We start from the raw sequence: 15,771 nt of genomic DNA, 5'->3' as shown, positions 1-15,771 counted from the left end.
AACAGTGTGATTACATGGGCTCATTATATTGATGTTAGTAAGAAAAAAACTGTTGTACTTATCTCCCGGTAATTCGGACATGTTCTGAATTAATGATTCATTCATGCACAAAATGCGGTTGTGGTTGCTGTTGGGTGTGTTTGTTTTGTTGTTTGTTTGTTTGTTTGTTTTTGACAATGTGTGTGTCATTCGCAATAAATTCAGCAGCACAAGTACCTTCCAGTACTGGAACAATAATTGCAGCACGTCATGAAAGAATGGTGTTAATATTGATGTAGGAACTACCAGGTGAATGAGAGTACATTTTCATTATTAAATTCAATTTATACCATCATTGTCATTAGCATTAAACTAGAAACTTATTATTGTTATTGGTTTGTTTTTAACCATTGATTCTCATGAATGAAAACATGCCTAGAGGGAGCAATGGGGGGGGGGGGGGGCGCTTCAATCACAGTGCTTGTTCAGAACATCTGTCCATATAGGCGCCGCCATTTTTTATCAGTATATCTTTAGGAAACATTATACAGTGTATTCCGTTATGAACAGACTGATTTGGTTCCAATTGAACAGATGCAGACAGACTATACGGAGTTGTTTCACAGGTGATAATTCCCTGTATACGTAGGCCTATACTCTGCCGTTACTCTTCATTATAGTAGGACTTAATAAGTAGCGAAACAAATCATAATTCTGACACCTAGGTTACTAATGACTTTACTATACTATTCATCGACGATTTTCTCTTCACTATTTTGTTCATCCATGCGTCTTAAAGGTCAGTACACTTCAAAATTGTGTACAACTGGATAGTTGTAAGTGTAGAGCCTACTTGCAAGATTGGTACAGTGCCTATTCCAATCACTCTGTATGTTGTTAATGTTCAGTACGCCGTCTATCGAAACGAATGAGAGCATCAAACAAACTAGCACCCTGCAGGGTAATATAGCTGACGGTCGATATCATACACGTCATGAATTTTTTTTTTTCAAGACGGGGGCAGGTAGAGCCATAGTGTAAATAACGTAGATAGCGGCGCGCTGGTGGCACATGTCAAAAGCCATGAAGTGTGATAACATCAATCAAGGAATTTGTTTATAATAAATGGACACACCGTTCTCGTGGCCTCTTATGGGCCTCCACACTCCTGATAGCCCTGAGTGTACTCGGCAGATTAACGGGATTCACTCGTATAAACACCCCTGACAGAAGATGTAGAGAAGTCGTATTGATTAAAACTGGTACGGGACTGTCTAGTGTTACAGGTAATTGCACTATTTTAAAGCAAAGCAATAAAGCAACCTTTCCTTATTCAAATTCATGAAATTCTTCGGTCGAGATGTTTTTATTGCAACTGATAGACAAAATGCCCTACATCGACGTAAATAAGGCTGCAAAGCAACCTTTGTTCACCTGTCGGAAGTGTATACAGTTATCTTTAGTTGTAAGTGAAAGTTGTTGTCAGGTTGTATTGCTGAAAGACAAGCCCCATTGTCGTTGGTTGTGTCTACTTCCGCAGGGTATTACCACCATTAAACTAAACACAACAACAATAACAGCAACATACATGAACACGCAGAAAGACATGAGCGAACAAACAAGGTAACCACAAAAAAAAAAAACCAGGGACAAGGACTTTAGCTGTAGTATCTTTGTTAGACGTTTACACGAAAGTTTGAATAATCATTTGTTTTCCAGGGTGTGGCCAGGCATGCCATTTTGGAGACATGCTGTATATATTTTGCCTCGTTTAAGATATACATGCAGGAGACAATAATCAGGAGTCTACGAATCCCTCTTGGGAGCACCCCGCCAAGATGGCGAGATGAGAATTCTGCTCCTGGTAATGAAACTGTACCAAGTTATTATCTTTTTTTTTTGTCATCTAGTTTTCCATCCCCTTTTTATTAATCGAAATGGGGAAAGTCCAGGAAAGTAATAACATCATTCAAGCGAAGATAAAACAAAAAATAGATCTATTAAAGATGACTATTCTTTGTATGTTCCGGCAAGTTCGACTTTATAATTACCTTTCAGATGTCTTCAAATTATCCCCTTCATTCGGTTTGTATTATTTTGTTGAAAGATTCCTGGTATCAATCTCAGCGAATGGCTATAGACTATTTTGTTAGGACGGAATATACGCGTTCCTCTCTGCCTCCGAATGAAAGATATGAGAATGGATTTTCATCTTTTTCGTTCTTAAGATCTCAGTACAGCAGATATGATCTAGATTACCTTTTTTTGTTCAATCTATTTTTCTTTCCTTCCTTATATCACTTCTTACTCTTGTCAGCTCCTTCTTCTCTTACCTTCCTCTCTTTGCTTTCATTTCGTTTGATATATCACTTGGCCATAGTATACAAACAATGAACCAGCTTTGCAAAGCATTAAAGGGATGGTATAGTATTGGTGGAAATGAGGATTGAGCTCATAACTTTTCGAGAGACACTAAGAAACCACTTATTAAATGTTAACGAGCATACCATTCTTCTAAGAGGAATTTGATATTCATTTAATGAAAATCGGTTTTAAAATGGCTGAGATATCTACAAACAAAGGGTGCGTTTATCAACTCCTTTTCTCGGCAGAAACAGGTTTTCCAAACAGCTTTCAAGGAATTTTTACGAGTTGATAAACGCAAAGCTGTTTTGAAAGCCCTTTCGGAAAGCCTTTTCGAAAGCTGCAAATTTGTGGCTTTCCAAACAGGTTTCCTAAACAGGTTTTCAGAAACCTGTTTGTAAAAGCCTTTTGAAGTTGATAAACGCAATGCTGTTTTGAAACGGCTTTGTAGTATTGTTCTGCAGTTACGAACAATGCACGCCTCATTATGACCTCTTCTCCTCGGGTCGAATTGCACAATGTAGCTGTGCAGTGACAGGCCAATTATCGTGTTCGCGAAGAGAGTTGATAAACGCAACTATTTTGGAAGCCGTTTCTAAAGGGCTTTGGAAAGGGCTTTGGAAAGGGCTTTGGAAAGCCGTTTAAACAGGGGAAAGTTGATAAACGCAGCCAATGTCTCATGCCGCCACTCAGAAATATTTGAAATATGTGCTAAACTGGAGCTGCCTCACAGATAGGAAGACAATTGATTCATGTGACATTGCATCATGACTCGTCACTCTCAAAGGAAGATATGTCTTTATGATGGTAATTGCTTTTCGCCGTCCCTTCTTAGAAAACAAGCGGCACATTAATAGTACAGGGCTTTGGAAAGGGCTTTCAAAAGACCTTTAAACAGGGGAAAGTTGATAAACGCAGCCTAGGTAAAACAAGAAAATCCTATTTAAAGGTGAGTAACACCTTTTATTCGTATAACTTGGTATAAATGATGAACACTGCGTTTTGATTGTTGATAGTGACACTGTGGAATATAATCTCTAAACTTTTAACAGGATGTCCCAACATCGAGTCCTGCCGTGTGTTAAGAAATTGGGCGAGATGGTTTTACCTACGATATGCCTTTTTCCAAATGTAAATGATAAGGCACCTGGTAGCGCAAGAGTTGAGATAATGGCAAGGGCTTCTAGAAGAGCAGAAATAAATCTGGAGAGGTAATTCCCTGGGTATTAAGACCTTGCATTATAGTAATATGTCTTTTACTACACTGTATTTTTTTATTTCCATAATAAGATTCCATGTCTCTTCTTTATTACAGCAGTGAGAGCCAAACCAGTACCCGTATTCCTGCAAACGCTTTGCTCGCAGCAATGGTATGACAGAGTCCTCTAAGATTCCATAAGTGTGTCTGAGCGTTCAAATTTAAATGGATTTACCCATTTACTGTTTTGAATGCTACTTGCTTTCAGTATAAATATTCTTATGCATATAGATGCAATATCACAGTGCACTGTGAGTATATCGTCATCATTCTGTACATACCGATGATGTGACAGACGTCTCCGTAAAGGTCACGAGAACTTTAAACGGGCCATTCAGCCCCCGGGGAACCTTTACACAAAGCGACAGGACAACACGATTGTTTTGCTACGATTGACGCTGTACAGAGAGTGGTCGTACTTGGCACTGTTTAGAGAAAACAGGTCGACCAAACAACCAGCCAAGCAAGTAAACAAAAACAGTCGTCTCTGTACATCTAGAGACGCAATCGAAATTAAACTGTTCTAGGCATTTACTTTTCTTGCTGAATGTTGAGCAAAGTTGTGAGAGGGAGGGAGCAAGAGGGGATGGGAAGGTTGGAGGTTCGTATTGTTTTCGGGTTACATGTGCATAATCATGTATTCCGTTCGATTTTGCATGTGTGTTGTCATGTGACCATGTGAGTGATCATGTGACAAGAATTCGCTAATGAACGACCTCGCGAATGGCTTTAGAGAATGTTACACCCACACAGCCAAAGTGACCTAAATCTTCCCACGCATGTAAATAATGTTTAGATGGAAACCGGAGATGGTGAGATAGATCGTATCTGAGAGAGAAAGTGAGAGAGAGAGAGAGAGAGAGAGAAAGAGAAAAATCAGACAAATTGCGACAAGGAGACAGACATTAATTGCAAAACAATAATTGTATTTGCAAAGCGCTTTACAAACTATAACTTGTTTCACAACGCTTTACATCACATCACCAGCTATAGCACAGCTGCCTACAAAATATTTTTATGATCTAAGCCGACTTGATTTCCTTTTGAATTGTAGTTATCCAAAATGTTTTCCAAGCTAAATCAGATACAACTTATCAGAATGAATACACCATTACAAACGAACGAACAAACAAACGAACATGCAAACAAACATAGACTGTAGGCCCTGCTCCATAGAGACGAAGGAAACAGGAGCCTCCCACCAACCCCCCCCCCCCCCCACACACACACACCAGCGCCCTTACCGCAGTGCAGAAATACAATGTACGTCTGTTCCTTCGACATGGAGAACTGCATGTGTGAACAATGCCCCACGTCAACGTCAGTGAGATCAGACAGGCAGACAGGCAGGCAGACAGACAGACAGACAGGCAGATTAAAAAAAAAAATAGAAAATTGAAAGCGAGAGAGATCAAAGGAGAGTGTGATATTTCTGGGAAAGAGAGGGAGGTCAAAAAAAAAAAAAACGGAACGAGAGGAAAAATCAGGAGGAAAAATGAAGTCTACAGAGCGTGGATACGCAGGAAATGTTTATGAGGAAGAAGATAAGTTTAGTGATGTTTGAGAGAAACCGAGAAGAAGAAGCAAATTCGTCATCATATTACCACCTCGTTTCTTCAACAACTCAACCTTTTTCAAAGTGCAACAGTCCTATGAATGCCCGGCTATTATTATGAAAAGGTTAAAGACATTTTCACGCGCTTGTATACTTTACGACAGACAGCACATTTCGTTTGCACTGTTGGCACACGTGCGTATAGTATATAACACGAAGCCGTCATAGATATCATGTTCTGAAAGCGCACCACCACCAACAACAACACCATAAACAAGGCAAGTGCCAAAATGTGTCTAGCCCATTCGCGTAGAGGAAATTAATGTTTTTCTAACTCCCGGAAGTTCATTGACCCTGCCTAGGACCTCTGATCTTGTGGTGACCTTTAACTCCCGAAGGGACATTTACCAGCCAAGTTTGGTCACAAACGGACATAGGGATCAAAAGTTATTAGCCATAATCGAAACGCGCCATAAAAATTTAACATCGGGCCCTAAAAATTCGGTGACCCCTGTCTGTGACCTTTGACCTTGTGATGACCTTCAACTCCCCAAGGGACATCCACTATCCAAGTTTGGTCAAAAACAGACATAGGGATCAAAAGTTATGAGCCATAATCGAAACGCGCCATAAAAATTTAACATCGGGCCCTAAAAGTTCGTTGACCCCTGTCTGTGACCTTTGATCTTGTGATGAACTTCAACTTCCCAAGGGACATCAACCATCCAAGTTTGGTCACAAATGGATATAGGGATCAAAAGTTTTAGCCATAATCGAAACGTGCCCGTAAAAACTTAACATTCCGCCCTAAAAGTTCATTGACCCCTGTCGGTGACCTTTGACCTTGTGATGACCTTCAACTCCCCAAGGGACATCTACTGTACCATCCAAGTTTGGTCACAAACAGACATAGGGATCAAAAGTTATGAGCCATAATCGAAACGCGCCATAAAAACTTAACATCGGGCCCTAAAAGTTCGTTGACCCCTGTCTGTGACCTTTGACCTTGTGATGACCTTCAACTCCCCAAGGGACATCTACTTTCCAAGTTTGGTCAAAAACAGACATAGGGATCAAAAGTTATGAGCCATAATTGAAACGCGCCGTAGAAACTTAACATTGGCCCTAAAAAAGTTTGTTGACCCCTGTCTGTGAGCTTTGACCTTGTGGTGACCTTCAACTCCCCAAGGGACATCAACCATCCAACTTTGGTCACAAATGGATATAGGGATCAAAAGTTTTGAGCCATAATCAAAACGTGCCCTAAAAACTTAACATTCCGCCCTAAAGTTCATTGACCCCTGCCTGTGACCTTTGACCTTGAGGTAACCTTCATGTTTGGTAAAATCTGTAACTTTGCATAACCACTCTTCCCTCAAAGTTTGATTGAAATTGAAGTCCTCAGTAGAGAGTTATTCAAGTTTTTGTAGCGTTACGGACGGACGACGGACGGACAGACGCCGCAGGCGATCCCTTAGTCTCTCCGCACTTCCGGTGGGCTCGACAAAAAACCAGGAATCACATTCAGGAGAACGCAACTATCTCGTTCGTGCTCGTTGATTTTGCGTATGTGTGCTCGGAATATACGCGATACCTTGTCAATCTGTGAATGTTACTGAGTATAGAAATTAACGTTCCCTTTTTGTTTTAATATAACCTTACCCTGAGATTGAAAATAAGCTTAATCTTAACTATCCATGGCAGACACTAAGTATTGATGTAACAATAATCTTTTTCCATTTGATCTTATTAATTTAAAGTGTAGGATTCTTTTTCTTGTTTCTTGATGTGGAGAGCATTGTTTTCTTGGTTTTATGTATGCGTAAATGCAGACAAAGTAACAAAATGAAATCTTTCCAATTTCATAGTTGTCTGAAGCATTGCGTGTATTTTAGTTATACATAAATATTGGCCCCGATATTCCGAGATTTATTTGCCTTTTTCAATCATTTATTTTCTTTTTTAGACAGTGAATAAGTTCCAAGAAGGACTATCATAAAATGATATTCCCCAGACTATTTATAGAGTAATAGAGGATGTAATGATGGTGGGTAATAGAAAGTGTGGTATCAGAAAGAGGAAGGAAGTATCTGGATAGCACCAGGGTATTCAGCTTTCCCTTGCTCATCTAGATACAGAGTTGGCACAGGTTGCAACATGCTTGAATACACCTCGAGTTTTCTTTAATTCTAGTTTGGTCGATTCATAACAATTCGTGGGTGAAGATGAGGGTGCAGATATATGTATTACATAATAGGATATAATGTTTATACAATCATAAAATCATTCATCCGTTTGCTTTGTATTACGTTCTTACAGCTACTATGTAACTCATAGTGCAATTTTCTTTAGTGATAACAGTTCCTGTCATGAAAATAAATCATAAATCATATCACGAAATGAACACTGAATACACTTTTTTAACATTGCGATGGCTAAAATACCCTGGAAATTAACAAACTTTGCCGACTGAGCTTTACAATTGTGTTCAACTCAATAAAAAACAAACAAATAAAACACTACAACACTAAACAACTTACACAAATTTCGAGAATTGCATGCTGTCTTTATCAAGATATATACAGTGCGTATCAACAAAACGGTAAACGAAATTGGAGGGCCACTATTTCATATTGTCAGCTATGGACAGCACAGTGTTGGTTGTAAGGAAAGGGGAGTTCTTCTTCTTTCCATTGACACCTATTATGATGACAAATTACATGTATGACTGATTACATTAACTTTAAAGACAACCATGACATTTGCACTTTTTCCAAGTTTGAGTGCCACATGAAGGAACAATGAATGCCTCACTGAATGGATGAGAACATGTCAAAGAAAGTAGTACGAATGCAGGTTTGTGTTAAGGGTTTGTGTTAAGAGTGTTTTCGAACATTGTATGGTCCATAACTTTTAACACTGTCACGCTGTCGATAACTTGATCACTCCCATTCAGGCCAACCCACACAGGCCATTTTCACTTTTCATATTTCACACGTAGCTCGCAGCGACAAACCATGACTTGAATATGAAGAGAGAAAAATTGATAATGGGTCAACCTTTGTGGGAGCGACAAAGTCATCAACAACGTGGCCCTGAAAAGTTAATGGACCATAAAAGGTTAGAAGAAACCCTCAACACAAACCTGCAGTCGTGTATGCTGGCCTGTTTATTTGATTATGTTCATTGACAGATCATAGCCATTCAGTGAGACATTCATTGTTCCTTTACGATACACTCAAAGTTGGAAAAAGTGCAAATTGTCACTGTTGTCTTCAAAGTTCATGTGCTCAGTCATGCATGTCATTTGTCAGCATAATTAGGTACCAATGGAAAGAGGAAAAGTTCCTCTTTCCTCACAACCAACATTGCGCTCTACATACATTAAGTTGACAACTATGAAATAGTAGCCCTCCTAAGTTGGATTAACTTTTTTCAAACGCACTGCCTATCAGCATGTTACCAACCCTTTTCATTAACGGCACTGTCTTTGGGAAATACTCAATAAGTTTTATCTAATCACTCACAGAATGTTACTTTATCGAAGAATTTAGTGCGTATATCTAGATCTACATAATCCAGTCTTCACTCATATTCACACTATTACAGTATCGTATTGAAAGGTTGGTCCATACAACCAAGATACTTTAAATTGGCAATTTTGTTACGTTTTGCATAGGAAGATAATCAATTAGGAGAAAAAATCGATATCAATTTTTTTCTTCTTCCACTAGTGTTATGTCCCTCCCCCAGAGTTTACTCGAAGTACTATAACCCGAAGTACTCGCACTCCCCACAAAAAATAATAAAGAGACAGACAACCAACCAACCAACCAAACAAACAAACAAACAAACAAAATGCGTTGGACTTATGTCATAAAAGGGGTAGCTTTGATGGGTAGTCGCATGTCTAAAGATGACTGTTTGAATGACTATATCGATGCCTTTAATCCTGGATTTGAAGGCTTCAAGTAAATGTGAGCTCGGGGCACTTCAGGGTACAGACTGTTCCAGAGATGGATGGAACGCCGTCTGGGAAGAACGTACCCCTTAGCATTGCGGTTCCTGTTTACATGGGGAAGACAAACCATCTGATATGTCCTCTGGCTGGTGCATTGAAGGAAATCGAGTTGGTCATCTGGAATGCCAATGAGGTGGTTGGTAATGGCATACATCATGCATAACATTTGCCTGAGGATCTTCGATGTTTGCATGTTGAGAGTGTCTTTATGGGTATTAGGCCCCGTAAGCAGCGTAGGAAGGCATACTCAACTGTTTTGGGTGTGTTTGTTTGTTTGTTTCATGTTCCATCTGAGAAGATGGCTGGATATAGCCCACATTCAGCTCCGCTAACTGGTTTTCCATGGGGTCCCATTGGATGTGAGGTGGGACCACTTCACCAGGTTACGCACCCTGCTCCTTGCGATGAATGAATGAATGAATGAAGCGGGATTTTTTTTTTTTTTTTTTTTTTTTTTTTTACGTGCATGAGTTGCTACTGTCTCGCACACGGTACCTCCATTTTCTGTCTCATCCAACGGGCAGAATGGAGTGTCTTTTACTACAGGGGACGGCATGATCAGGGTATCACGGATACACGCACAAAACATTGCTCAGTGAGACTCAGGAATCGAGCCCGGATCCTTTAGGTCTGGAGGCAGACGCGCTATACCGACCGAGCTAAATCACCTCCGAACAAATGTGTTTTAGCATTTGTAATAGCAGGGAGGACTCGCCTGGGTTGCGACGGAGGATGCTGATACATTTTGTTCCTTTCTTGACGATATTGTCCACGCGTTGGGTCCTTGTAAATGACGAAGCAGCTCTAAAGTACTCTAAAGAGTATATTTTTTTTCCCAACCTTACATGTCTCTGTAGTGCGGTCCCTCTGAAGAAGCTGTGTGGCGTCAAAAGGATTGTTGATGGCTCTGCACATACACAGACGTAACGCAGTCATCGGCAAATAGCCCGATATGGAAGGACATTGTGTATGCAACCTTTGCGGTGCCACAAGGCACCCCGGATAACACAGGGGAAACGTCTGGTTACTAACCCCTGGGACTACTCCCTGGAATCACTTTCAGAAAATGCTTACCAAGGTGAGAAGGTTGCCTTGAATGCCACGGTACTTGACTTTGTGCAGTAGACAAGTCAATGAGTATCCACTAATGGTAACAGTTATTCGTTAGGATTCTTATGAGTGTCCTTTTATATGGAATCCATTCTGCACCTCAGGAAGGACGTTGCATGATTCTACGTGGCGCATTCATGAGCTAAAGATGATGTGCTCCAGTAGTTTGCAGCATTTGACTGTGAGTTGGGTCGGTACGTATATTTGGTTTGATCCTGTCTACTTTCTTGCAGATTGGTGTAACTGTAGCCGACTTCCAAATCTCTTGTACTGTGCCTCTGTCTGTATAGATCGAGCTCTTTGGTCGTGGATGGACCGATCGAGGCTGCCTGCAAGTTCTTTGAGAAGGCGTGCTTGAATGCTATCTGGTCCTGGTTCTTTGTGTGGGTCGAAATTCTTAAGTCTTTGGTCAAGATCAGACAGAGTGTCTGGATCTTCGCCCTTGTTAAACATAGAACACAACTGATCATTCAGTTCGTTTGCTTTGTGTCTTTACTTCCGGTGTAAAGTGGCGCGGTGACGAACTCAAAGGAGGGGGTGGGGCAACACCATTGTTGTTGCTACATTTACTTAAAATATGGCTCCGGAAGCCCTTGAAATTAGACTTGAGATCTGGGACAATTTTATATTTGATATAGATTTCATAGGCTTCCCTATACGGTTTTTGCATGCGTTTCTTGTGTGCTGTGTATTGGGTACAAATCTTGGCTTTCTTTCTTCTTCTTTTTTTTAGACGGTGACAAAAGTGGTCTCTGATAAAGGCGTGCGGTTTCTGTCAGCATAATTGTTTTATTTTATGATTAATCCACTGTTTGTTGACGCGGGAAGAGGTAATCGCAGAAGGTACTTCGTATTTTTGTCGGCTAGATTCAACTGCAGACCACATGGCAGGGCTTGCACAATCGCAGTTGTTGACTAATCCTTCTGGCACCTTGTTATCCTCTCTCTAAATGATGTCCATGTTACCTTCATCTGAAGGGAGTTGGGGCAGGGTAGTTTAGTGGATAAAAGTCTTGACTTCAAACGCAGGTACCGGGTTCGATTCCCATGCTTAGTGCTCACGTCCTTGCACGAGATGTTTTAACCCATGATGTCCCTCTCGACTCAGGTGAAAATATGGGTACCTGGCCAATGATGGGCCAGGTACCCATGAATGATGATTAAACGCAGAGTTCTCTGAAAGAACAGTGCTGACACTGAAAAGATATACTCTGGGTTAAGATTGCGACCATGACGTCATCATTATTATCCTTGTTATCCCAGAAATATGTTTTCCGTTTCACTTGTGTCCGCCGTGAAGGTTGGATGTCTCATATCCCACACACCCCTCATGTTATTCATTAATTGCACTGTCTTCATCTCCAACAGTGAATACTCCACAAGCTTTTGATCCTATAGTTCTTCGTTCCTTATACCCCAAGCCACCTTCAGCTCCGTGAATACAATCCAACTCGATATCATCATTGCTGTCACCCTGAGAGTACCCTGTATTACATCATTCATGGGGGAAACATCCTTCACCATAGTCTGGATATCTTCTTCTTGGAATCCGCTGCCTGTGAAACTGAGAATGGAGACCCCTTTCCTAACATTCAAGAATAAGCTCACCTCCTATTTGCTTTAGTCCTGAACTCTATCGCTTTGGTTTAATGTTAATTGTACCTCTTCAAAAAGGAGAAATGTTATAAAGAAAAGATAACAACTCTCTTTTAGCTGCACCGGCTGTCCGGAAGTAACACTGACACTGACAGACACGGTACATTGTGAATACATCATTGTTGATATTACATCTGTAATTATAAATGCGATTTCATAATGACGAATATCTGTAGGCGCCTACAGGCGGGATTTGTTGACATAGTGTGGGCATGAGTTTGCGAGGGACATGCCAAGGAAATTTCCCTGTCTAGTGGGGAACATGGCAACGAGGTCAATGTCCTGTTCATACACGGAAGTGAACAACTTATTGCTGATGCTATATTCAATTCAGAAAACTTTAAAGCGAGCATGGAATGAGTGGTATCAAAGCATTATGTGCCTTATTTATCTTTCTTTTTCTTTCTCCTTCGATAAAGACTTGACGGAGGAGACATGACTGAACCGATGACTAGATGAACATTTATACACACTAACATACATACATCATTCACACCATAAACACGGCAGAGATACACAAATAGGCCTACATACGCATGTTAATGAATGAATGACTACATACATGTGCAGGCAAACACAAAAATGAATGCGTTGATGAAAAACTAGACAAGCTCTCGGCATTGGTTAGGCTTTATTTTCACGCCTGAAACGTGGGTGCTCTCCAAACAAATCACGTCTGTCCAGGAGACCTGTTATAGAAGGAAGATCAAATTCAAGTGTCTGTCTGAACTCCTTGCATTGATTCCTCCGTGACTGAGGGAATCCCAAGTAGTTTGAAGACCAAGGAATAAAACGCCTTCCTACCATGCCTACCGTCAATTCCTAGTTGCTATGGTTATGTATAAGAATACAATCCATTTGTACTTAATTGAAGAAACCATTGCCCACACCCTTCCTAGCCCATTTACTATAGAAATATTAGGTTCCATTCTTTCATTTTTCGATGCTCGATTCCTGACCGATTTTTTTTTCTCCAGCCTTTTCACCAATATTATTTATGCACCGAGATTGTTCTTTGTTTCACACTCACACTTTACTATTGTTTAATCTGATCAGTGACTGTCTACTCACCAATTAATTTCTGCACGTAGACTTCATCAAATTAGCAGCATTCTTCATAAGACTGCACTACTGACTCAGACACTACGTAGATTATCAATGGTCAGTCAACGTCTTTCCGATTTTTACATCATGATGCATAATGAACAGATAATGTGTCACCACTATTGGCGTGACATACTTCCTGTTGATATTTCCTTTAACATTTAAAGCAGACTTCATTCATGTGCCTCACCCTCATAAGTTCAAGGACGAGTTTACGAAAGGAGGCGGAGGGGGGGGGGGGGGGACGGGGGCGGTGGGCACACTAACATCATAACGTAAGGGGTATATACAAGTTTCTGCTATATACTTGTTTGCCTGGTCATCGTTTGGCATTCGAATTCGCCACACAGTGTACATAACAGCAACACTATACTACATATGGTTCACGGTGGCTTGGTCGCACAAGGTAGGCCTATTACCATTTGATTAACAATTTGCCGGAGGTGTGATATCGTTGGGAACATATTTATGAACTTATGAGTATCATTAGGTTTGTAATTCACCGCTGCTTCAGAGGTCAGCCCTATCACGAAAATTCATGTCCCTACAAAATGACATTAAACAAGTGTGGATTTTGGAGTGAACATGCAAATCCGTGCATAATAATACAACAACAACAACAATGAGGGAGGATGTTACATAAGTTACATATCCTATTAAATACATGTATTTCATCAACGGTACGGTCATATTTGACGGAAAAACAGATAGTGTAAACAGCAAAAACACTACCATTTTTTTTTTCAATTTTGGCCTTCTTACCACAGTGTAGAGTACTGTCGGGTAGAACCTCTGTGTTGTAAGTACAGGGGGGTGCTAGAGAGAAAGAGGTACGGGTGATGAACCGATTACTTTCCGCAACAATGTCTGCACGTGTTAGTCCGCATAACTTGTCATATCCGACGGTCTCAGAGAGAATTTACTGCGCACATCACCCCGTGCTGGAAGTTCATATGCCTCGCCGTCGTCACACAGCAAATATATGAATACTTCCAAGAGCAGGTATCTCTGAAGCCTGCGTGTATTACACAATCATGGTATTTCCCAACGAAGACATTACTCATTCAAAATAGATAATACGAAAGCTCTACTGATAACCCGACCAGCGGAGCTATATGCGACGAACGCTTTGGCGTTCTCCCAGTAGTTAAATGCCTGTAGTCCATCGTCTGCTCGTGAAGATGTACGTCGTATTTTTTTCCCGCGAGTCGACAAGCCTTCGTGCCCGCTTTGAACAGCGGCTTTAAGAGGAGAAAAATGTTTTGAAAATGAGGAAGAACTATAGGCGCTGCAGCGCGAGATGTCTTTTGCATACAGACGATGCGAGATGGAACCACACATACATATGTCGTGAGCAACGTACAGACATTGTGGCCGTGGCGTACAGCTTAGGAACGGTCGGTATGTCAAGAACGCCATACAGACTGCTCGGTCGTTACCAGCTGATACGTCGGATACTTAAACGTGCGGCTTTCTCCAACGCCCCCCCCCCCCCTTCTCCTCCTCCTCCTCCTCCTCCTCCTCTCTCTCTCTCTCCCCTTTCGCAATTCAAACAAACATTCACTATCTCCCTCCCTCATTCCAAACTGCTCAACTGCTTGTTAAACAGCTACAATAAAAAGCTGCAGGGATCCCCAAATCTTATCGCCCAATGCACGATGGTATTTTTTTCCATGTTTATTAAAACTTATGTTTTTAATACAGCATGATTGCATCAAAGACCCATTCATGCTATTTATTTCTCATATCGCAAAGGTAGAACAGTCGATGTCGTGTTGCCGTGATGAGTATCCGAACTATACCGAGCTCCAGTGTGCTTTCTATACCTTTAAACGATCCTCCGCTCGAATTAAAAGCGTCGGCTGCGCTTCTCATTAATCCATACATCTTCACGTCAGAACAATTAGCGACTGAGATGGCATATTGCTGCTTTTGATGTATATACCACTGCGCAGGCGACATGTTGGTATACCCAGGCACGCGGTAAGAGGTTCCATTGTAAAGCTACAACATAGAATTTGAAGCTATACAACACCAACATAGACGCTGGACAGAGTTTATACATTAACCCTGTGGCGTTAACGCCCTTATTTTTCTCAACCGACCATACGGTGATTTGTTTCATACATAAAAGTATTTCTTATATCGTGAGTAGCTGTTATGACTCTCTCACACATGGGACCTCCATTTTAATGAATAAACAAGTAAAGAAAAATATGTATGCATGTACAATAATGATGATGATAATAATAGTAATCATCATCACCATCATCATCATCATCATTATCAACATAATACCAATTATTATTAGTGTTATTATCATTATTATTATACACATTATAAACGCTTATTACATTAAAAAGTCTCTAAGCGCTGAGAAATAAAAAAAAGGAAAGAAGAAGGAACACAAACTGAACTGTAATGAACAGTTGCAAATGTTCAGATATAATCCATTATTATGACTATTGTGATTACTACATCCTAAGGCATGAGATCATTAAATGAACAGATAAGTTTCACAGAGATTTGAATTTTTCTGTTGAGTTAGTTTATTTTACACGTACATGTAGATTATTCCACAGCTGAGGGGATACTGACTGAAAAGATCATGAACCGCAAGATTTGGTATTGGTAGAAGGAACTATAAGGAGTGATTTGTTGTTAGATTACAAATTCTCTGGCAAGGTGAGTATAATTATTCCGTTATTTGTTGTTGAGGGTAGA

At 40.6% G+C, this 15,771-nt stretch overlaps 1 protein-coding gene across 1 annotated transcript in view; it reads right to left on the bottom strand.

Annotated features, from left to right (window-relative positions):
* Nucleotides 1-14,396, bottom strand: part of LOC139740077 (popeye domain-containing protein 3-like) — a 45,286-nt gene extending 30,890 nt beyond the window's left edge. Inside the window, exon 1 of the mRNA XM_071650664.1 lies at nucleotides 13,810-14,396. The gene's annotated coding sequence lies outside the window, so the exon portion shown is untranslated. The remainder of the gene's footprint in view (nucleotides 1-13,809) is intronic.
* Nucleotides 14,397-15,771: the final 1,375 nt, after the last annotated feature.

Source organism: Diadema antillarum, unplaced genomic scaffold, assembly GCF_040938485.1.
Source record: "Diadema antillarum isolate AM-2024a unplaced genomic scaffold, OU_Dant_1.0 seq00000832_RagTag, whole genome shotgun sequence".
NCBI lineage: Eukaryota > Metazoa > Echinodermata > Echinoidea > Diadematoida > Diadematidae > Diadema > Diadema antillarum.
Note: the sequence above shows the minus strand (reverse complement) of the source record. Positions and strands in the feature narration are given on the sequence as shown.